Here is a 24,622-nt window from a genome sequence, read left to right on the forward strand (position 1 = left end):
AATGCCCAGAGGACTTTATTCCCCTGGGCGTCACTTTAATTAAAAGGGAACTATTCAGCCCCAGGATATAATAGTTGTTTCCCTTTGCACCGGCTTGTTTAGCCCCTTCGAAGCTAATGACGAGCTGGGCTCGTCATGGAGCTTACCTGCCCTGTGCGGATGACAAGGGTAACTCGTCATATATGATGGGCTTTCCAAATTCTCAGCGCAGGACGGGAAAACCCTTAGCAGCGAAGGTGTTAAATAAGCATATGTTTGCTCATGTCTGGCAGGAGCATTACAAAAAAAGCTTTACAACTGTTCCAGGCTGCTTGGACCAGACCTGTGTTTTGTTTTTATGCCCGCATTGATGCAGGCAGGGAAACATAGCACATATTGATGCCTTCCGGTGGAAGCATGCTAAAAGGAGATGCTCCTTCTTGGTGGGAGCAGTGTGACTCGTGCACCATGCAGGGAGCCGGGTGGGGGCCACATGTAGGGTGACCAACCGTCCATATATTTCACGGACAATCTGTAATTTGGACCTCACGTCCGTTGTCAGTGAGGATACCTTTTACGGACGCCTTTTGTCCGTAATTTTGGCCATCACAGGGAGCAGCACTGCTCCCCTGTGAGAGGCCTCACCTTCCTGATGGGCCCGCTTGCGCTCCTCCTGGAGGTGCACTTATCATTCTGTGTGCGGCTGATTGACACATACAGAATGACAATGGGGCAGTCTGGGCTTGTAAAGCATGTGGCGGCCTCCTCCTGCCTCAGTGGACAGCAGGGCATTCTGTAAAATAAAAGGTAAAATGCTAATACTGCAACTTTAGCAACGTTAGAAAACATTTTATATAAAGAAGCCTATAAAATTAGTTAAAAAGAACGGGTTAGGGGGGCGTGGCCAAGATGGCGGGGTGAGCGGACGCTTCTTCCCGCAGCTCCTCCGGCCCGGCTAGGCTCGAGCCCTTTTTCTTCAGCTTCTCTTCCCCCGCTGATGCTCAGCGGCTGAGAGGAGTGTGGCGGAGAACCTGGAGCACGCATTGATGCTACTTTGGCCCCGATCGCTCCGGTGGAAGCACCTCAAAAGACCGATTGCTGATCGCGAGACGGCGGAGCGCCCGGGAGGCGGAGCAGATCGGAGTGCTGTCCATACGCCTCGGCTGGGCCTGGTGCTGAAAGTTAGCGACCTGGTGTGGAGACTGTCCCGGCGCTCGACGGAGATCGAAGGGAAGCTATCGGCTGGGTGGCCCTCTACACGGGGACCTCCCGAGTGCGTGCCGTGGTGCTTGGACTTGAGGCGGTGGCCTCCCCCATGGCGAGGACCCCGGTCCCGGGGTTGGAGGACGATCGACTTGAGATCGGGGCCAGATTTACCAACTCTTCTAAGTAACCGGGCGGCCCCATTTGTAGAACTTTCCCGATTGCCTGGCTTCTGGAGTGGCCCCTGTGGCATCGCCGGGCTCGGACGAACTGCTTGGCCCCACCCAACCGCCATTTTGTCTCCGAGGGGACAGTGTCGTAGGCCTCCTCCGGACTCGCTTGGAAGCAGTTTCCTGCAACCTCTACCTCTGTACAGCTACCCCCCTTCGGCGAAGCGCACTGGCCGGGGTTCCCCCAGTGCAGGTCCCGGCTGCTATCTCGATTGGGCGCCCACGGCGTGTTGTGACTGGACTGACCCGCCATTTTGTCGTCTGTGGCGCAGGTCCCCGGTTTTGCCGAGAGCTCCTCATAGTGGGTCCTTGCTGGTTGTTGGACATTCCCCGGAGTGGTCGGGCCCGTGCCCATTCTTCAGTTGAGAGCGCCCAGGATGTCTGGAAGAGGTGGTTCGAGGAAGGAGGACCGCACCCTGCCGGACATGCTTGGCAGGGCCCAGCAACAGCGGGACAGAGCACAGCCGTGGCAGGGGTCTTCCCGGGCCACAGCGGACGCGACCGGGGGAGAACCCCCTGTCACGAGATCTTTCATGGAAGAGCTGTTCAGCTCGCTTAAGGAGGACTTCCAGACGCTGAAGCGGGAGGTGGCCAGTGAAGTCCGTGAGGTCCGCAGAGAGGTGGAGGGCCTCGGTGAACGGGTTGAGACGGTGGAGACGGTGGCCCAACGCCGAGACAACAAGATTGTCCACTTACAGCAGGACGTTCTCCGTCTCCGGGAGCAGTGCGTTGAACTCCAGGCCCACTCCGAGGACCTAGAGAACAGGTCGAGGAGAAATAACATTCGGGTACGGGGTGTACCGTCTGCGGACGAAGGGGCTGACCTGGTGGGATATTTGCAGGACTTGTTCCGGGAGATCCTGGGGGAGGCCGCTGACTTTCCTATCCGCATTGATAGAGCCCACAGAGTTGGCCGACAGCGCCAGTCATTGGCGCCCCCGCCGGACATCTTAGCTTTCCTGCCTGACTTCCCACTGAAGGAGCGCATCATGTCCGAAGCCCGTAGGAAACAACCACTGACTTTCCGAGAGAGGCCTGTGGCACTCTACCAAGACCTGTCCGCCATCACGCTGCAGAAGCGCAGGTCCTTCAGGATTGCTACCGACTTCCTGCGCGACCATGAGACGTCGTACTCCTGGGGGCATCCCTTCCGCTTGATTTTTCGCTGGAACGGGGTGCTTCATCAGCTGCGTTCTTTGCAAGATATCTGCGGTGTCCTGGGGCTCACGGCTACAGAGGAGGATGGAGCGACGCCGACCTGGAGGCGCTCGGAGAGAGGGGGCCGACGGAGATCAGCGAGAAGACGATCGGCAGCGAGCGCTGGGCGTCCTGATTCACCTACCATCAGGGCGGACATGGCCAGTGCCTTGAGAGAAGCGGCCAGGGACTCAGCCGCCTCCAACGGCGTGGCCTTGACGGCCTAGATTCACTCCAGGGGGAGATGAACACAGCTTCTTCGATGCCAGGTTTGGGGCTGGAGGGGGTCGGGGGGAGCAGGGGGAAGTGAGTGGCCGGACGTCCACTTTCACTACTTACTACAGACTTGTCCGTTTTGGGGCTTGACTGAGGCAATGGGTTGTTCGAGTTGGCATTTGACTGGTTGCCATTGGTTTGTTTGGGGTGGGGCTGGGTGTTGTTCTAGAGTTGGGAAAGACCCGTCCGATGTTGCCCGTGCCCACACTTGGCCTACTTTGGCCTGTCCCGCGCTGCTGCTCCGCGCCCCCCCCCCTCTGGTCCCCTGCCCGCAGCATAGCGTTCCTGGTCCCTGGGAGACATGTCATCCCTGAAGGTGGCGACCCTTAATGTTAAGGGCCTGAATAATCCTGTTAAGTGCAGGGCGATTTTGTCTCTGCTCGAGGGGACGCAGGCTGACATCTGCCTCTTGCAGGAGACCCACTTATTGTCCCGTGACTGCCATAGATTGCGCTCTGCTAAGTTTCCCACCCAGTTTTTCTCCTCTGCGGCGACCAAAACCGCGGGAGTGGCCATTCTCATAGCGAGCTCCTTCAGGGGGGAGGTGCTGTATAAATATGCTGAACAGAAGGGGAGGCTTCTGGCATACCGCCTCCGCCCGGGGGGCATATCGTTTACAGTTGGTTCCGTCTATAGCCCGAATGACCACCAGGAACGCTTCTTGGACTCAGTACTAGTGGATGTCACTGCCTCCCCCGATCAACATGTTATTCTAGGGGGTGACCTTAATATCGTCTTTGATTCAACATTGGATAGGTCGACGCAGCGGTTCCCGCAGACTGGAGAACTTTCCCAGGCTGCGAAGGCCCAGATCGCGGACATGGATCTACACGACCTTTGGCGCTCAATGCACCCTACAGATAGGGACTACTCCTATTATTCACATGCGCACCGAACCTACGCACGGTTGGACTATCTTTTGGTTAGTGGGCCGATGCGTACCGCTGCTACGGCGGCGGACGTTGGGGTCCTGACTTTGTCTGATCATGCGCCGGTTATTGGTGCGTTTGCGTGGCCGGCGGCCTCCCCCTCTCGGGGGGTGTGGCGCCTTAGGGACACCCTTCTGCACAAGAAAACTGTGGTGAAACAAATTGAGGAGGTCATACAGGACTACCAGACACATAATAGTAATTCAGACACTTCACTAGCGACACAGTGGGCTGCATTGAAGGCGGTTCTTAGGGGGGCGTTCATCTCCATCTCCTCGGTGGAAAACAGGGAGCGGCAACGGAAGAGGGACGAGCTGACTACTCAGGTCCGGGAGCTCGAGCAGGTCCACCGCCGTATGGGCACTCCGAGGGTTTGGAGGCAGCTGAAGGCGGCAAGGAAGCTCCTGTCGGCGCTGGACCTGGACAGGGCGGAATACGCAGCGTTACGTCTGAAGCATGCCTTTTATACAGGGGGGGACAGGTGCGGCAAGCTCCTGGCGCATAGGCTCCGAGTTGCGCAACAGCGTAATGTAGTGAAGAAACTCTTGGGTACAGATGGGGTGGCCGTTTCCGGGGATGCGGAGGTGGCGGAAACCTTCTGCAGTTTCTATGAGGCGCTGTACGCCGGGGAGCCCTCCTCACCGCGGGAAACTGCGGAATATCTGGAGTCGGTGCCCCTTCCGGCGCTGGACCCCGCTCAGGCGGAATATCTTGAGCGTGATATCCAAGTTGAGGAGGTGATTTCTGCGATAGCTAGACTTAAGCACGGGAAGGCCCCGGGCCCGGACGGTTGCACGTCCCTGTTTTATAAAACCTTTTGCCTGGTTGTGGCCCCTGTCCTAGCTCGGCTATTTAACTCCTTCTCCGACCCAGGAGCCATCCCGCCGGATCTCCTAAGTGCGACGGTCTCGGTGATTCCGAAGCCCGGGAAGGACCGGGCCTTATGTGGTTCGTATAGGCCCATCTCGCTCCTAAATGTCGACCTCAAGCTGTACACGGGGATTCTAGCATCCAGGCTGGCCCTGCACCTCCCTGGTCTGGTTGAGGCAGACCAGGCTGGCTTTGTACCCGGCAGGCAAACTGTCGACAACACTAAGCGAGTGACACACATTTTGGAGAAGGCTTCGCGGATCCCGAGTGAGCGGATGTTGCTGGCGGTGGACGCTGAGAAGGCCTTCGATAGGGTTCATTGGCCGTATCTCGAGCTGGTTCTCAGGAAACTGGGAATCGGTGATAAATTCCGCTCGATGGTTTTCAACTGCTATAAGTATCCTTCAGCGTCGGTGCGAGTCAATGGGTGCAGCTCCCGTAGTTTTGCAATCGAGCGCGGCACGAGGCAGGGGAGCCCCCTCTCTACACTCCTCTTTGCTCTCTACATGGAGCCGTTCGCTCAAACGATCCGCCACAACCCGGATACTATCGGCATCAAGATGGGACAGTATGTCCACACGGTCAGCCTCTATGCGGACGATGTCCTGCTGACCCTGGATGACCCCAGGAGGTCCCTACCCGCCTGCATCCACGAGTTGGATGCCTTTTCGCGCGTGGCCGGCTTCAAAATGAACATGAGCAAATCTGTGGCTTTAGATGTGTCCTTGGCTACGGACACTAGGCGGGAACTTCAGCGACTCTTCCCCATGCAGTGGTCATCGTCCTTAGTACCATACTTAGGGATTCTGCATGCGCCCACGTTGCCAGCGATGGTGACGGCCAATTACGCTTCTCTCAGTAAAAAGATCAGGGAGGAGCTTGGCCGCTGGAGTAAGGGCCTGTTATCCTGGCTAGGCAGGATCGCGGCGGTCAAGATGACGGTACTGCCCCAGATACTATATCTTTTCCGAGCCTTACCTCTCCAGCCTCCAGTGGGCTGGATCAGACAAACGCAGGCTGACATCTCCTGCTTTGTCTGGCAGGGTCGCAAACCCCGGATGAAGGGGGTTCTCTCTACACTTGCCCCGGAAGCGGGGGGCCTGGGTATTCCGGACCTCCATAAATACTTTCAAGCGGCACAGCTACGATACCTTGTGGAGTGGAGCAGGTGGGAGTCCGATAAGCACTGGCTTTTTCAGGATCAAGCGGTTGCGGGGCGCACCCTCCAGGAGGTCCCATTCATGCGCCGTGCTCACCGCCCCCCCAACATTTACACTTCCTTCGTTACGAGGGTTTCCTTGAGGGTGTGGGACGCGGTCTGCGAGGTCCGGGACTTTACCACGTTCCCTTCACCATTTACGCCCATTGTGGATAATCCTGACTTCTCCCCGGGGATGGAGCCGGGCGCTTTCTCCCATTGGAGGACAGCGGGCTGCCGAGCGCTCTTTCAGATCTATGGGCCGGAGGGAGTGGTTCCCTTTCAGCAGCTTCAGCAGGAGTTCCGCCTGACGGAGTTGGACAGACTACGTTACATGCAGGTCCGACACTGGGCTCTCCAGCCCCAGGTGCGAGACGCCGCTGACCGCCAAATAACACCGTATGAGCGGTGGCTGGTGACCCGAACTTCTGATGCTAAATTGATTACTGATCTTTATAAGCACTTACAGCCTCCTCCGTTTCACTATTATAACCCGGGGAGGGAACGATGGCACAGGGAACTGGGCAGGACACTTAGCCACAAAGAGTGGGACCAGATTGCACACCGGGCGAGACACTCTGCGTACCATACTGGCCTCACGGAAACATTTACCAAGGTGTCCACGTACTGGTACTACACCCCAGAGAGACTGCATGAGATGAATAGGCACATTGATAAGGGCTGTTGGAGTGGTTGCGGGCAGGTGGGGACCCTTTCACATATTCTTTGGGATTGTCCCTTGTTGGCCGCCTATTGGAAGGAAGTTCTTGATGAGGTGGACGAGCACTTTGAAATTGAGCTGCCGCGCTTTCCGGCGTATCTATTGCTGGGCCTTCCTAATGGCCTAATGTACCCACTGAAGTCCCGCAGGGGCAGGCAAATCGCGATCGCGCTGGGGTCTGCGGTTCAGAATATCCTCATCCACTGGCGCACTATCACAATCCCCTCCATCACGGGTTGGCTACACAGACTCTGGCATGTGCTGGGAATGGAAAAACTGTCGCTCACGGTGGCGGGGGAGATAGATCAATTTGATGAGCTGTGGCAACCCTTCCGTGCCCTGTTAACTACCAAATTTAGGGAGCTCACCTGCCCGAGATACCTCAGGCTTCTGAGGCTGACACCGCCGGTGATTCCGGCAGACTAGGAAGGGTGGGGGACTGGTTTTTGGAGGGGGGGGATGCGGTTGGGGGGCAGGTAGTATTGATGGTGGCCCATTGGACGGGGGTGTTGGGGGGAGTTGGGGAGTTTTTTTTGGGGAGGGGGTTCTGGGGGGGGTGGGCTGGGATTCTTTGTGTCAATTTCATTATCTTCTTTGATCAGACTTGGGGTGTTGGATATGCGCAGAGTGGAGATATGGCTTGTATTTTATTTTTCATTTGCTACTGCTTCTCCTCTTGCTTAGAGAACTGTTCCGCGATCGCACTCCTGATATTATGATTATTTCTTTATTGTACTGTATGTGACCCTAACCTCCTATCCCCACTCCCCGTGTTCTTTTGTCTTAATAAAAATGCTTTAAACCTAAAAAGAACGGGTTATCGTTCTTTCACTCTCTCATCATTTTTTAACTGAAGTATTTTCAATATTACATTCAACAAAGCCATGGTTGCTGCTTTTTTATTTTAAGCAACTAGCAACCATTGACAAAGCCAATAGTCCTAGTTTTTATTGCTGTAATGATACTTGCTGTAATATATATATATACCTGGATGCAATGACATAAACAACATAATACCAGTCGGGTGAAACACTATGCTAGCGCTGATTTTTAGCCTAGGTGTTTTAAACTACGCCCTTAATTACATCGACCACCCCTTTGAAGAGACCCCCCAGTTTTTTTACACCACTTAAAGCCCTGGAAACAATACCATGTCACAGTCACCTCACATCTGGGCACTGTGCACCATGCATGACTCATGACTTCTACATTTTCAGACTGCCTATGTGCAGGGGCATAGTGAACTTTACCCCACCGCACCCCACCCCTTGCTTTAGGAACTATAGCTAGGTGAATTTCTTGATGGGCCTCTTCTATCTGCAACTCTGCTGACAAAGGCTCAGCTCATAATGTGAAAAGGTGGGTGAGTAAATAAGTGAAGGAATATATGAATAGTTGGATGGATTACTGAAAGGATGAATGGATGAATGAAAGGGTGAATGGATAGAAAAACGAAAGGATGGATGGATGAGTAGAGGTATGGATGAGGGAAAAGGTAAATAGATGGATCTATGGGTGGATGGGTAGATGGATGGGTAAAAGGGTGGTTGGGTGCATGAAAGGATGGATGGATGAGTGAAAGCTTAGATTATTATGTGAGTGAATGGGTGGATAGATGAGTGGAAGGATGGATGGATTGAATTGATCAGTGAAAGGGTGAATGGATGGATGAGTGAAAGAGGGTAGATGGACAAAGGGATAAATAGATGAGTGAAGAAGTGAAAGGGTGGATGGATGAGAGAACGGATGGATGGATGAGTGATAGGATGGATGAGTAATAGGATCAATGGATGGAATAAATGAATGGATGAGTAGAAGGATTGGTGGATGATAGATGGAGGGATGGATGGATAAGTGAAAGTGGGATGGAGAGAGAAAGGAAGGATGAATGACTGAAAGGGTGAATGGGTGGACGGATAAGTGACTGGGTGGATGGATGAGTAAGTGAATGAATGAATGGCTGGATGGGTGAAAGGGTACATGGCTGGATGGATGAGTGAATAGATGGATGGGTAAAAGAGTGGATGGATGACTGTACGGATGGATGGGGTGAAAGGGTGGGTAGATGAATAATGGATGGATGAGTGAAGGGGTGGATGGAGGGATGGATGAGTGAAATGATGGATGGAAGGACACATGGTGGATAGGTTTGCAAATAGTTGAATATGTTTGGATATAATGGGGCACATAGATGGAAGGACAGAATGAATGGTGTAAGACTGAATAATAGATAAAATAATGATTACACCTTGTAGCACCCATTATCTTAAGTAACATTTCCTATACATTGACTTTCACGTTAATATGAGTCATTGTCTCTATATAATGTGTGTGTGATGTAACACACTCCAACACCCTGCCCTACATACTTGGGATGAGTAGAACTATAAGAGAAATTAAATACACATGAGAGACGGTCTAAGTGAAGATGATGGGCACCATTGAAGGGTGGTAGCAAGGCACGACTGGCCGGACCGGGCATCGGGTGTTTCCTTGGGAGGCTGGAAAGTAGTGGAGGGGTCGTTTTTTTTACTGGGGGCTGGCACTGCAAAGTTCCTTGTATTTCCAGTAGTTTTCAATCAACAATAAAAGCGGCCTCACTTATATTCAGGTGTGGTTCACCATTTTCTGGTGACTAATGTACCTACTGGAGTGAGATGCAAATTTTGAATTGTCTATGGCAGCAAGCTGCGGCCATACTGAAAAACCATGAACTACGTAATTGTCTCAACCTAATATGAACCTATTTTGACTTGTACTTAAATGGTTGTCTATTTACTGACTTATATACTATTGCGCGACCACCTCTGACGTGTCTGTAAAACTTACTTTTTGTCCCGAAGTTTTGTCCTGAATTTTGACCTTTTGTCCTGAATTTTGTCCTGAATTTTGACCCTTTGTCCTGAATTTTTACACTCCGTGTCCTGAATTTGCACCTATGCCAGTTGGTCACCCTAGCCACATGGGCTCTGGGGCTACCATCTCTGCCCCCAGTGTAGTCCTTGGTAAGGGTTTCCCGGGGCCAAAATATGCTTGGGGCTGAGCAGCCCCTTCCCATTTTAAAAAGCAGGCAGCACCAGGAGATAGGGTTCCCTGGACATAATAAGGCTCAGGGAGTGGGGCTGCATGGCCCCTCCCCTTTTTATAGTATTTGGCCAAAGGGGATGGTATTCCTAGGCAGCAGTGGCTGCCACTAGTGAGGGCCAGGGCACTGCCGACATCGATTTCCTGGTTATTTGGAATGGTGTTTATCAAGTGCAATTACCATCCACATAAGTTGATTTTATAGTTTTAAAAAAAGGCTTTAAGTCCATGCCATGTACTGCCTTCTGTGTCTGGCTACCTATCATCCTGGCTGAGACAAGAGTCAGGCAGCCAGGCACTACTGAGAGGGACACATGCTCTAGTGAGCAAGTGCAGCACAGCTTTTTCTTTTTGCATGATGTAAGTAGATACACTGTAAATGCTTTAGCACGCACAAAGTATTTGTTTATAGCACATAATTACTGTATTTAAAACTGTTCTTTTTGCGTGCTTTTAACTTGCTGGAGTGTTTTACTTTAGTGCATCCGTTCCTATTACTATACTGAGAGGTATTTATTAACAGTTTAACTAAATACCTCTCACTATAGTGATATTAGCTGATGTACTAAAATAAAACACTCCTTCATGTTAAAAGCACACAAATGGAGCACTTTGAAATATGTCAGTTCTGGATGTGTGCATCCTGAACTAACATTTAAAAGCCTCTTTTATGCTTTGAACATGCGAAAGTGTTTTACTTTAGTGCATCAGTTTATATCATTGTATTTAGAGACATTTATTGAAACTGTTAATAAATGCCTTTCAGTATGCTGATATGAATGGATGTACTAAAGTGAAACACTTACGCATGTTAAAAAGCACACAAGAGGCGCCCCTCCATATTCAAATCACGCAACCGCTATTGTCTCCCAGCCACACACTCCCATCTTGGTGTAGCATGCTGAACAATCAGAATTTTTTTAGCACCCTGAAACAGGATGTGAAGTTTTCTTTAAATGCTACAATACATTACCTTAGAATTAATGCCACGTGGTAGTGATTCAGAAAACAAAACCTCTTGTCGCAGGAAGTCTGAGACATGAGGATGAACAGCAAGGGGACACAGGGACATAATTACAAAAAACCTCTGTGCTTTTCAATATAGCAACCAATTCTGAAATTCATTAAGTTCTTGATAGGAATATAGGAATTTCAAAATGAAATACATATTTTGTAATATTATGTTTTGTTTGGTGTAACCCATCTATATGCACACCTTCTTTTTTTTATTTAGAACAATACCGACATTACATTTTCAGTTTTGCGTTTGAAATTGCTTTGAACTTACTGGACCAATAGGGTGGTCTTTTTTGGGGGGTAAACGATGAATATTGAAAAAGAATCTTGTGTGCAAATGAAACATGCTTTGCTGATCCCTGGAATGCCGATACTAAAGTCCTCTCTGCAATCTCATTCCTGTTATCGTATAATTGAATCAGAACGACGCTAGATAATCTCAATTATTGATTTTTTTAAGTAACATTCAAGAAATTGCACAATGTAAATTTTAATAGGATCACGCAGAAGTATTAACTTTAGAAATTAGATCGTTTAGATGTAATTGGCTACAAAAATCACACGCACAGTATGCCTTTCAGTTTTAACAAGAAATGCATCACTTAATTTTTTTCGCCAATTAAACAATTCAGGTTTTAAATTAGATCTTTGTTCTCCTATTGCCCATGTCAAGTACTTCATATAAGATTGAACTGCTCATTAATCCAGTGCAATATCCATGACCTTATTCATTCTTGAAATATAACCAAACAAGGTGAATGGAAATCTTTCATGGCTTGTCTATTATTCACAGGTAGAGGTCCTTATCTGATTACACTTAACCTAAGACTGACATTGAGAACAGAAACACCATGAATAAAAGGAAGGTCAAGACTGAATGCTTACAAGGATCTAAATCAAAGTTCACTGTGGTCAACTTACAACGTGGAAAGATTCTGAGCAGTTGATGAATGCGAGGATGTACACTAGTGAAACAGCTGAGGAGGTCATTTCGACCTTTGCAGAGATTTATGTGCAAACTGAAGGTTACAAGTTTTACCCTTTTGAGGTTCAGAAGCTATTTACCTTTGAGCTACATAATAATAACAAATTATGTTGAACGTGAACAATTATTTGATAGCAAAGATTGTACAAAATACACAAATTATGCTATGTGTGTTTTTTATAGTACATGCTTTCTGGATTCCAAAATTATCAGCTGTCTGTATCAAAGAATCATTGGATTGGAAATAGGCAGGTTTAACATTTTAGGACCCTAATTACAAGATTAGGCACTATTTAGGGCACCTGATGAATAACAATACCAATGGTTATGCTATTTATTGGGTGCGATAGAAATCACCTATGATGAGTTTATGGGTAATAACATGCAAATTTTAGTATTTAACACAAAACAATCAGCATGATAAAGTAAATACTGTGGGGCAGATTTACAATAAGTGGTGCATCCCTGCATATCAGCAGGGATGCGCCACTTATTGTGCATCATGCCTCCGGCACCATTAATGTGCCGCATTTACAATGCAGCGCACCAATGGGCAAAACCGGCACAGATGCATGACGCATCTGTGCCGTAAAAGCGGCGCATTGCTGGAGTTGCGTCGCAAGCGCAACGCAGCTCCAGCAAAGCTCTGGGGGTCTTATCTTGCTAATGCTGCGTCAATCCTTACGCCTGCTTCAAGCAGGCGCAGTGTTTTGACCCAGCATGGGCCTAAAAGTGACTGAGTGAAATCTTGTAGATTTAACTCTTTTAGGAGGCGTTTCTGCGCCGGAACCCCCCCGCGCAGGAACGCCTCCTTCTGGTGCAGGGCTTCAGAACGTGATGCATCTCCCAGATGCGTCACGTTGTAAGTACCCCGCACCATGGCGCTTCTTTTGCACCCCGCTGTGTCACAAAGGTGATGCAATGGCAACGTAAAAGGGGCGCAAGGGGCTTGTAAATCTGCCCCTGTATATTTTTCTCCTGTTAAATTTCAATAGGTTTGACCACCCGAAAAGTAATGAGCCTTGAGGTATTTAATGCATCTGATAATTATTGGATGCATGAAATAAAAGAAAACTTTTAATTCTGATCTGTGTGTAAACAGGGGTTTACGCACAGGTCAGAATTAACTGACCCACTCGTAATCAGGCCCTAGGTGTCTGTCTGTTGTGTCCTTGCAACATCACATCTCAAAGCAAAAGAGGCTTCCATTAGAAGAATAGTTTTCAGTATTGCATGATCAGGAGTGGGGTCAACCATAGCAATCGAGTTTGGGTATATGTACAAAGTTTATATTCAAGGATAATTGGTCCAGTACTGTGTATGTACTCAAGCATGATGCACATTGTTTAAATACAATATGCCACAAGCAGCCAGCTGGTGAGATGTGGTTTATGATATGTGCTGTAAGTACTTGTTGACAGCTGCATTCTAAATAATCGTTAGCCAGTGTAGAGGACCAAGAGGGTCTCTGATGTACACCCTGTGGCCCTGATTCACAAAGTTTATAATTATTTGCTATTTCCCTAGGGAGTTACAAGTGCAAAGTTTCCAATCATAAAGAGATAGGACAGTCCTATATTTTTATGTGCGGAGGCTATGCGTGTGTCAGTAGTATATCAATAGTGCTACAAGTACTAATACATTGAACTATCCATTGATATAATTGAAGTCAGGGATATGGCTGAGAAGCATGTTTTAAGAGGAGCAAGGATATCGATGGTTGAACATCAAGGATACCGACTGTCTAGAAGAACAATGTCAAAGAGACTCAAGGAAGTGAAACAGTGAAAGATCTGTCATTGAGGAATGGACAATTGTGTGACAAACAGTTCTCTGTATTGCTGCGTTGTGTTTGGAAGTCTCTGTTGGAGATGCTTAGTAACAAGTATTAGGCTTGATCGTTTTTGTTTCTATATTAGTTTTCATGCATTTTTTTCAACTTCTCTATTTAGTTAATGTTTCAGATAATAAAATTGCATTATTATTCTCTGAGAACCTAACTGGACTTTCTCAGCTCCCACACTCATTCTACTTTGCTTACTTCCATGACTGTTACAGCCAATCCACTAATCCACTATTTGCTGATATCCATATTGTTTTTCAAGTCTCAGCAGGGCAGCATCATGAATTCCTAGATTTGGAAATCAGTGCACAACTCTTTATCTTTCACTATTTACGATGTTAAAACTATTTAGGATGTTATTTATTGTAAGACAAGAACAATTCAGTTCGTCTAACTTTATCAGCACCACCTTAAGGGGAGCTTTGACTACTCCGTTGTAAACAAAATTAAAAGTGTAACTTTTTATGAAGACAATTAAGTGATGTGTCAAAAGGCTCCAAGGGCCTGAGGTTCCGTGACAATTGTAAGTGGTGTTTTTAACTCACACGAATATGGTCGAGTCTGGTATCTATGAACCGCAAATGACGAGTTTAGTAAGTGTGCGCAGTTTCGCTGTGCTAACTTAAACCGTTCGTTTGTTATGTGGGTTTTTCATCTGTACCCACGGGTTCCATCTTAGATACGGCATCCATTTTGGAATGGAATGGAATGGAAATGATCTTTATTCGGATTATAATAAATCCATAAAAGTACATACAGAATGAAACATTATAAAATACTTTAAAAACATATAAAAAGTTAAAAAACGCACAACCCAATGGTCATAAGCAGCATATTGTATAAAGTGCATGATACAAAGAATATAAAATGTCATACAATTAAAAGATGCATTCATGAATTACTGTTTAGCCAATACCAATAGTCACTTATTCCGTACATATAATTAATCATCTATACTGGTTGTATTTAAATTTAAAGTGCATTATACGTGCATAGACCATTATGCATGTTCCATACTAGCCCTCGATTTCACACAGGCTTTTATAAAACAGCTTATAGTGTATATAATATCATCAGTTGGTAACATTTGCAGAAATTTAAATGCCAATTTAAAATCTCTCAAATTGTATTTTCTAAATACCGGCATTAAATAGTGATGAATATACAATTTGTAATGGCCACAAAAAATAAAATAATGCAATAAACTTTGTTTCCCACCGGCAGAGCATGGACAGTCAAGTTGTTCTAAATTCTTATTATAGCCAAGTGGAAAACTCAATAAATTTACAATACTACCATCTCGGAACCTAAATAGAAGGCTCCGGTTCCATCTTCCTATTGGTTTCAACAGGTATCTACAGGGTTTGCAAGGTTTGTTTAAAATATCGTTTCCTGTCTCAGTTAGTGGAAGATATTTAATAATAGCAGGTTTCATTAGCACAGTTCTCATACGTTCCTCTTTATATGATTTAAACAGTGCCTGTTTAACAATATTCTTATGAGCAGGGATAATGGTATTTGGGGAGCTAAACAAAGAGCCGAGTCCCACGCTCAGCAGGCTGGTATTGACTGCGTTTAGCCAGGGTATGAGATAAGATCGTTCATGTAAGAGACAGTCTGTAATTATACTGCGGGTCAAGGAAGCCGCTGGATTTGTCCATAATTTAATCCAAAAAAGCGTGGGCCTTGACCTAATGAAATCCGCTATATATGGCAACATAAGTTCTTGGTGACAAATGAAAGTTGGCGCACATGAGGTGCCACCCAACACCTTTCTGCAAAATCTGTTTTCCTCCAACTGCAAAGGCAGACTGTTACAGTAGCCCCACACTTCTGCCCCGTATGTCCCAGTTGGCTGACATTGGGTACGGTAGATGTTTAACAGGGGCGTAATCACATCAGCTGTTCTAGGCTGACGAAGGGACAAGACTGAATTAATGGATTTACCAATCTTATTTCTTGCGTAGGCAGTGTGATGTTGCCATGAACCTGTATTGGAGAATAATAACCCTAAGTAGGGGAAAGTGCTGGTGCATTTTAATTCATTATCACCACTTTTAATTGAAAGAATGTTATATCTTTTTGGTCCACAGTTCATGATAAACGATTTTTTAAAATTGGTATTTAAACCTAAATCCGACATAAAAACAACAAACCCTGCAATTAATGAACGCAAAGCATTAGGAGTACGCCCCATTAGTACAGCGTCATCCGCATAAAGTAAGGTGGTAATGGGGGAGCCATTAATGATTGGAACGTCCTTTGTATTATTACACAAGGCAGGGCTCAAGCCATTAATATATAAAATGAAAAGCAAAGGGGCGAGTACACAGCCCTGTCGGACACCTCTTCTAATAAGAATATCATCAGATAGTTCGCCATCATTGTTAATGCGTACTCTAGCCTTAAGATCCCTGTGTAGATATGACAAAAAATATACTAATGCATCATCTAAACCATAATCAAGTAATAGTGACCATAACCTAGAACGGTTGACAAAATCAAAAGCAGAACTCAAATCCATAAAACCTAAATAAAGTGGGGATTTTTTAACAGTAATATATTTGGCCATGATCAGATTTAAATTGAGACACTGCTCAACCGTGCCCACATGGCTTCTAAACCCCAGTTGGCTGCAATGAAGCACATTATTATCCTCGGCCCATCCCCTTATCCTCTTAAATAGTACCCTACCCAGGACTTTTAGTGTGTTGTCGATCAGTGAAATCGGACGGTAGCAGGCCGGATCAGACCTGTCACCTTTCTTAAATATTGGTACGATGACACTGTTTGACCAGGATTCAGGGATTGAGCTGTCGGACAAGTTATTGAATAGATTACATAATAAAGGGGCCCAGAAGTTAACTTCCGATTTAATCTGGTCAATAGATAGACCATCAGGGCCAGGGGCTTTATTACTGGCGCTCTCCAAGATTGCATCCTCCACCTCAGATATTAAAAAATTTAGTTGTTTAACATTGTTTGGTAGGGGTGCAAGATCTATAATAGGGGCTGTTACAGTATAGATTTTGGAGAAATGCTCCACCCAAACCTCACCATTTATGTTACAGTTAATAGGTTGGATGTTTGACCCAAAGGACCTGAGTGATTTAACTTCTCTCCAAAAACCCGCAGTGTCTTTTAGCGAGGCAGTCCGTGTAAGTAACTCCCAATGGTTGACCACTAAGGCCTCGGATCTAATCCGCAGGGCGAGTTTGTATTTAGATCTTAATTCCCTCACTAGGTTAAAATCCCTAGGATTTTGTTGTAAAGCTACCCTCAATTCCCTGTTGGCCTTTGAGCACGCGGAGTCGAACCAGCGGGGGCTATGGTCTATATTGGGCCTGAATGGTTTGGAGGATTCCCTTTTAATGGCCCCACATAGATTACTGAAAGCAACAGTTAATACTTCACCAGTACTATCAAGCGACAAGCAGGTCTCTATAATCAGAGGGTGCTTTTTAATTACCTTGGCCAGGATAGCTTTATTATCCACCCCTTTCCATATTAGTTTTAACCTATCGGTAGACAGTACCAAATCATGTGACCCATTCTCAATTCTCAGAGCAGCCTTTGTGGATTGAGGGTTGTCTAGATATATTCTAAGTGGGTAATGGTCACTATATGCAGAGCAGATGACCTCAGCTTTTTGGATAATATCACATAGGGAAGAACAAAGGAATATATAATCTATCGTGGAGGCACAGCCTTGACCTATGTAAGTTGGTGCGGATTTGTTTTCAGCATTAGTTCCAGCAATTTCCATAGAATTAACTAGGTTACGGGATGCTAGTAAGTTCTTAAGCTCTTCCCCATTGCGACATGGGACACTAGTGCGAAACATATGAGCATTGAAATCACCACCAATACAAATGCCGTCAAAAGACCCATACTTCCTCCCCTCCACAATATCATCAATAAAGTTAAATAAGGACAAAAAGTTTCCATTGGGATGGTTAACAAAATCGTTATTATAAAAATTAATTACACATAAATTCATCCTGTTGATGTATTTCACAGCCATAAAACATTTGCCTGGTGTTGGGATCAGTTTGGTTTGTACCCCAGATTTTATCTTAGACCAAATTGATAACCCCCCACTGGGGCGTCCCATGGATGAAGCGGAGGCCTTTAAGTTATAACAGCAAAAGCCCTCCACTGTGGGGCTAGCTGTACACCAAGTCTCTTGAAGCAACAAGATGTCACAGTTGTTGTTGACCCACTCCAGCCATTCTTTGATTTTCAGTTTGGGATTAAGACCCGCTATGTTCCAACTTACTAGGGAGAGGACAGAATCCACATGATTATTGTTCATAGTTTTGCCTCTCCTGGGGGTCTCTGCCAAGGGACGCAAAGCTTCCTGATTTCCGGTCATCAGAATTGGTGATGGAACAGCTGGGTCAACTTGCTTTATTGGGGAGGGTCAATCTAACATATCCAAACCAGTTAAAGGTGCAAATCTATTGTATGTATTAAAAGGGAAAGCTACTGGCTGAAATTGCATAGCAAGTGGCTGGAAATTCCTAGATGGTGGATGGAATTGCAAAAAAGGTGGTTGGAAATGCATAGGGGGTTGTCTGTAGAAATAACTTACCGGTAGCATAGTAGCAACCGTAGAGATGGCCGAACAGTTACCATTTATGTTGAGCAAATGCCTTACGGTGCCTGGATTTTTAAAGTTAAGAACTATGCAATCTCCGTCCTTATCTTTGGGTAATGGTCCGATCCAGGGCACCCTGCGAACCGATATGATTTCTCTTGATATGTCGTATCCAACCCCCTTGTGTTTGGTTAGCCAGTCTATGCACTTATTTCGTAATTGTACCCATGTTTCCCCCTGATCCTCCCTCAACACCGGTACTCCTGCCAAAACCAGGACAAACGGACATGCATCCGGTGGCAAGTGTAAGGGTAAAACGCGCCCTTCACGTTTGTGAGGCTTATTAGACCCAACTTGATCAGTACCTTTGTTGTTATCCACAGCTGAGGCTACTGCTGTGATAGGTTGGGTGGAGTCATCGCCCTTACTGGTGGTGTTTTTATTGTTGGTTACCAGGGGGGTGGTTTTTCTAGGTGCAGGGGTTGGGATGATTTTAGTAACTTTGGTGGTTTTTGCACACTTAGCCCCTGTATTAACAGATCGAGGTTGGATGGTAGGTGGTACGTTGGAAGATGATGGTGTTATTCCCGGTTTATTCGTGCCCTCATCCAATATAATACAAGTGTCCTGTGCTTTTAGTGACAAGGTGCTGCTTAGGGAATCAAGGTCTTTTAGTAAACGATCAGCTCTGATTTGATCCAGAATAATAGACCCCTTCTTTTTGGCTACATCGTTCTTAACCAGATTGTCTAGTCTGTCGAGTCTTTTAAAAACATTATTAAACTGGTTGATCATGAGTTTTTCCAATCGATTAAAAATAGTGTCAACTATAGTATCTATAAGGTTCCCATTTTGTTTAGAGAGATTGAAATTATCTCCCATTAATGTTGTTTGGGTCCATATAGTGTTACCATTACCACTGGGCTGAATGCTGGGTGGAGAGGAAGTACTATCCATATCAACTGGGTCTTTGTCTTCCGTAGGAGCCGAAGCCGGCCCCAAGGATTTTTGTTTGTTCCACAGGCTTTGCGGGGTGGGCTGACTTTTATTCAATAAAGGTTGTTTCCTTTTATTGGCGCTTTGTTTGGTAGTGCCTCTTTTTCTTTTTTCCCCTCCCAATTTGTTATTACTCGAGTCTGTGATATCCAAAGTGATAACATCTCCCTGGGGGACAGTTGTATTGATTTGGATAGATTCTACTTGTGTCGGTACCGACGGTGTTATTAAAGGTACCGACTGTTGGGTAACAACAACAGTTGTTGAAGAGGCCGAATCTGCAGCTATGTAGGTAACGGTATTTTCGTCCTCCACAATAATGGGCACGTCAACAAGCGGTTGTAGGGTCTTAACCACAGTAACCTCTGGGATAATATGTGTATTCCCGTTTACACAGTTAATAGCGCTCGATATGTTGTTAGTTGCAAATGAGCCCATTGAGAACCTCCTCTCTGTCTCTACTATCTCATTGAAAGCAGTCTCTATCAAGGTTTCGAAGGATGTAATTAGAGAGGCAGGAGTATCATCGCCCTGGGATAATATGTCAATATGAGTAGTAGTATCAGTATGATCACCCATATTAGTGCCTGAGTGTAGTACGTACTTTTGAGCAGATCTTAGGGGGGTGGCCCGCCCGACCACAGTCGTCCACGGACGGCCACAGACGGCCCGCCCTCTGCCCGGGCTCCGCCCGGCGCCGTCCGCGCGCGTCCGCGACGCGGAGAGAGCTCCTCGATTTTGTGCACCTCCTGGTGCGCGGGACAGGAAGTGGCGGTGGTATCCGGCCGCTGGGAATGCTGGGAACCGTAGTTCCTCCCCTCGGCAGCCAAGATGGTTTGAGGCGCCGTCTACGGGGATCACCAACGGCGTCAGGAGCCCAGCACCCAGCAGCAGCAAACGCGAAGAAAACAACAGTGTCCAAGGTAAGTGCAGACACGCTTCTGCAAAGGTCCCCGCTCCACCGAGGGAGCTCCTCGATTTTGTGCACCTCCTGGTGCGCGGGACAGGAAGTGGCGGTGGTATCCGGCCGCTGGGAATGCTGGGAACCGTAGTTCCTCCCCTCGGCAGCCAAGATGGTTTGAGGCGCCGTCTACGGGGATCACCAACGGCGTCAGGAGCCCAGCACCCAGCAGCAGCAAACGCGAAGAAAACAACAGTGTCCAAGGTAAGTGCAGACACGCTTCTGCAAAGGTCCCCGCTCCACCGAGGGAGCTCCTCGATTTTGTGCACCTCCTGGTGCGCGGGACAGGAAGTGGCGGTGGTATCCGGCCGCTGGGAATGCTGGGAACCGTAGTTCCTCCCCTCGGCAGCCAAGATGGTTTGAGGCGCCGTCTACGGGGATCACCAACGGCGTCAGGAGCCCAGCACCCAGCAGCAGCAAACGCGAAGAAAACAACAGTGTCCAAGGTAAGTGCAGACACGCTTCTGCAAAGGTCCCCCATTTTGTCTCTTGCCCTCAAGTAGCCAGCGAACGGACGTTGTCCGCTTCGCGACCCTGGGACTCCCAAGATATTTGCGGAAGACACATGTCCTTTGTAAGTGTCTTTATGATGAGGGGGATGATACTGTAAGGCAGATGGCCCCGCTCGAGGCTCATCTCGCCGTGCCGGTTTATTGTCTCAGCCGTGCATCTCATTAGGCACGTCCCTTTGATGCCTGTATCTCGTGTTTCCTGATACCTCCCCTTTTACACCCTTTCCGATCTCCCCATTGTCTCCGTCTTCCTCTGCACCTGTCTTAGTTCCTATTTCGATTTGTTTTATTGCTGATTGGAATGCACTAATGTTGGGAAGATGGGTTTTTGCAGTTGGGAACCACCAAATGTTTCCACACGTATGTTCCGGACCTTATGTGTATCAAAGTGACCAAAGCGACCCCTCTGGGGGATAATTATGGGAACCGGGTTGTAAACTTTTGTGTACCATGTTGTCCTTGGGTAAATTCTGTATAAAAGGAGCGATCCACAGAACCAATTTGAAGCAGTCTCCCCAAGTTGCACGTGTTGTACTTGTCGTGACTTCTGTGTTCCCTGCAGTAAATAAACCTTGAATCTTTGACGCCGAAGGAAGTGTCCCGTGTCTCTGTCACTCGTACGCCGGAGCAGGTTACCCACAAAGGTTTCAGGTGTTGTGCCCTGGCACCGCTGGGTCTTAAAGAACCCAGTCCTTCAGTTGGCGCCCAAAGTGGGGCTGCATCAGTGGTACCGGTCCAAGCCCGACGATCGTGAGGAACTTCGTGTGAAATCTCCGAGGGAAGGTGCACTCCGCTTCATCTATCCTGTTGTCGAAACAAGTGGCCCGAAGACTTTTCCTGCGAAGATTCCCGCCTCCCGACGGCTGCGACGGACTGCTGCCCTGACTGTAGACCTGTTTTGGCGCCTGGCGTAGACCTTGGTATAGCGAGACGATTGACGGGCCTTCCTGGTGACGCCATCGATCTTTGAGTTAATTATTTGTGGGTCGCTCCCAGAGTCCTTAGTTGTTGACACTTTAGCGAGTGTTTTTGTTGTTGACGCTGTGTGAGTGTTTCTGTCGGTGACACTTTGCTAGCGTACTTTGTTGTGTTATTTGACGACTGCAGACGCCAAAAACCGAGGGTATTAGCTCTTTGCTGGGACTTGGTAAATCCCGTAACTCTTGAAGTTTGTGAAACTCGGCTAGTGTGCAAGATGCCTGGTCGTAGTACTTTGTTCAGTTGTTTCAGACCTTGTGGTGTGGATTCCCGACTGGAGGACTCGTGTCCGATACCTCCGGTTGGAACTCCGACTTATGAACTGTACAGTAAACATGGGCTAGGCCCGATTACCTTTAATGATTATTGGATTCGCTACACAAAGAAGGACGGTGTCCTTAGTTGGCCACCTCATGGTAGCTTTGAGACCCCGATCTTAGATAACCTAGAGGCTAAATTGTTCGAGAAAAAGTCAAGGCCGGCCATGTTTGATGCCTTTCGGTTGTGGCGTAAAGAAGCCCGACAGAAAGAAATCAGACAGACTAAACGAAATCAGAGAGATAACGTTGCTACTATCGTAAAGAAAGCAGAGCAGTTCCAGCATGATAAGGAGGTTAAGGAAAAGGAAGTGTTTGACAGATTACAGCGTATGACTATAGATAAGTGCTATCCTGCTTTGCCTACGGAGTCGGAAAAGAAGGATGAGTCAGTTGAGGATCCTTTAATGTCCTATCTAATGAAGTCGCCACCTCCGTATGTACAGGGTACCACAGCCCCTGTGATTCCCCCTGTACCTGTTCCTGCACCTATTCTTCCTTTGCCTGTTCCTCAACCTGCACCCGTTCTTCCGACTGTTCCTGCTCCTTTGGCTGTTGCTATTCCTACTGCTCCTCCGCTTCCACATACTCCTGCTCACGCTACTGCTCCTGCTCTGTTAACCCCTGCTGTCGTTTCTGTCTCTACTCCTTCACTTGTTAGTCCTGTGTCCTATACTTCTCCCTCTACTCGTAATCGTAATTCTCCTCTTGCGGCTAGTTTCTTTCATTCGCTCGGACCTGTTCTTGGGTCCACTAGTTCAGATGGTCCTCAGAGACGTAGTCAGCTTCCTGGTAATAGAGAACTTGCTTCGCTATATAATATGGCGATGGGTTGGATGATGCATCCCCTTAGAAATCCACCACGTGTCGTACTCGATACGTTTTGTCAATTTAATATACCAACCCAAAGATTCGTGTTCGAGGAAATGTGTAAGGTCCTTCGTGATCAGATATCGGTCGACGCACCTGACGAGGTGCTGACCGCTTTGTCTGATCTACAGCTTCAGTTTTCGGCTGGACTGATAGTGGATACCAATGTTCGACGTGCTGTTGAACGGTTGCTATCTTTTCGTCCCGCTCCTATACCTCAAGCCTTGTTTGTTGAGGATATTGAAAGACAGCCAGATGAGTCTGGTCAATTTCCCATGCGGGAAGTTCCACCAGTATGGATGCCAGGTGATGCTACTGCTATTCCTATTATTCTGCCACATTTCCAGAGAGTATGGATACATCTCCCATGGAAACGCTCGGAAGTGTTACAGGTAAAGCAATCCTTGCCTGACCCTCGCAAAAATCCTGCAGGGTACTATAAAGAATTATCGCAGCTTGTAGACGCTACGATAATGAATCTTGCCGATATTGATATGCTGTTTGGCAACGTCGTACCGCAACCGGTATGGGCTAAGATTCGTCAGGAGAATCATCCAAAATGAATTAGGTGGCGATTGGGCTGCCCTTATTGCGGCCGATACGCGACAAGTTGGTGGGGCTAAGCCTGAACAACTCATTACTGCTCTCCCTCAAAGAATAATAACGTTAATGAAAACTCCTATGCCAGCTATGAGAGTAAATTGGGACAAATTGTCAGCTTGTAAACAGAAAAAGGACGAGAGTGTCTGCGACTTCTTTACGAGGTTCGAGGAGGCATTCATTGATCATAGTGATCAGGATATGAGCACTGAGGGTGGTCAAAGGTTGTTCGTGGATAAATTTGTTTCGAACTTATTGCCCGATTTGAGCAATAAATTAAAGAATTCAGAAAGTGCGTGGGCCGTTTCTACTTCAGCTCAGATATTAGCCACAGCACAATATTATGAGAATAGAGAGAAAGAAGAGAACGACCGTGCTGATAAAAAGACGAAAGAGCTTAAAACTAAAGTGCTGCTTCAGCAAGCGTATCCTCCACGTTCGAATCAGAACGCTTCGCAACAAAATAGATCGCAGCCGCAATCGAACAGATCCCAAACTCGTAATGACTCCTCTTCCCAAAGATCCTCGTTAGGGTACAATCAATGTGCTTATTGTAGACAAGAGGGTCACATTAAATTCAATTGTCCTGTTCTAAACGAACGTAATAGTGGTAACTCATCTAGAGGAGGTCGTGGTGGTTCACAGCAGGCACCACGTGGTAGAGGTCGTGGAGCTCAGAATGATCGTTCAGATAACTCATCAAATTCCGATAATTGTTTTGATCAACGTGGATCGTCGCAAGGACGATCTGCGCAGTACAATGTAGACGATTATTACGTCGATCAGGGAACTGACGACAGTAATTACTAGGACAGCCATAGACAAGGAGAGGGAGTGGTATCAGTTCCGGTTGATCAGAGAGGGCCTTACGTCGCAGTTGCTACATTGGGCGTCGTTGAGCCTTTTCTGTTGGACACTGGTGCAGCGAAAAGTTCCATTAAGCATTCGAAACTCCCTGGCGCACCTTTGTCTGGCTTAACAAATGTTTCCGTTGGATTTTCTGGCGCCCCCGTTAGCAATCCAGTTTCGCGCCCTTTGCCCCTTACAATTGGGCCTCGTGAGCTAGAAGCTCCGTTGATTTTGACTACGGGTTGTGGTGAAAATCTTTTGGGCCTGGATTTGCTTAAACGTTTGTATGCGACTTTGTATTGTTCCCCTGCGGGTGTAAAGCTTACGTTGGGAGAGAGGGTTGTCTCTCCCATGTACTTGTCTCTCGATAAGCTTCCGCCGGAATTGAGTTCTCTTCCTGCGTCTTT

Source organism: Lissotriton vulgaris, chromosome 6 (assembly GCF_964263255.1).
Source record: "Lissotriton vulgaris chromosome 6, aLisVul1.2, whole genome shotgun sequence".
In the NCBI taxonomy this organism is placed as follows: domain Eukaryota; kingdom Metazoa; phylum Chordata; class Amphibia; order Caudata; family Salamandridae; genus Lissotriton; species Lissotriton vulgaris.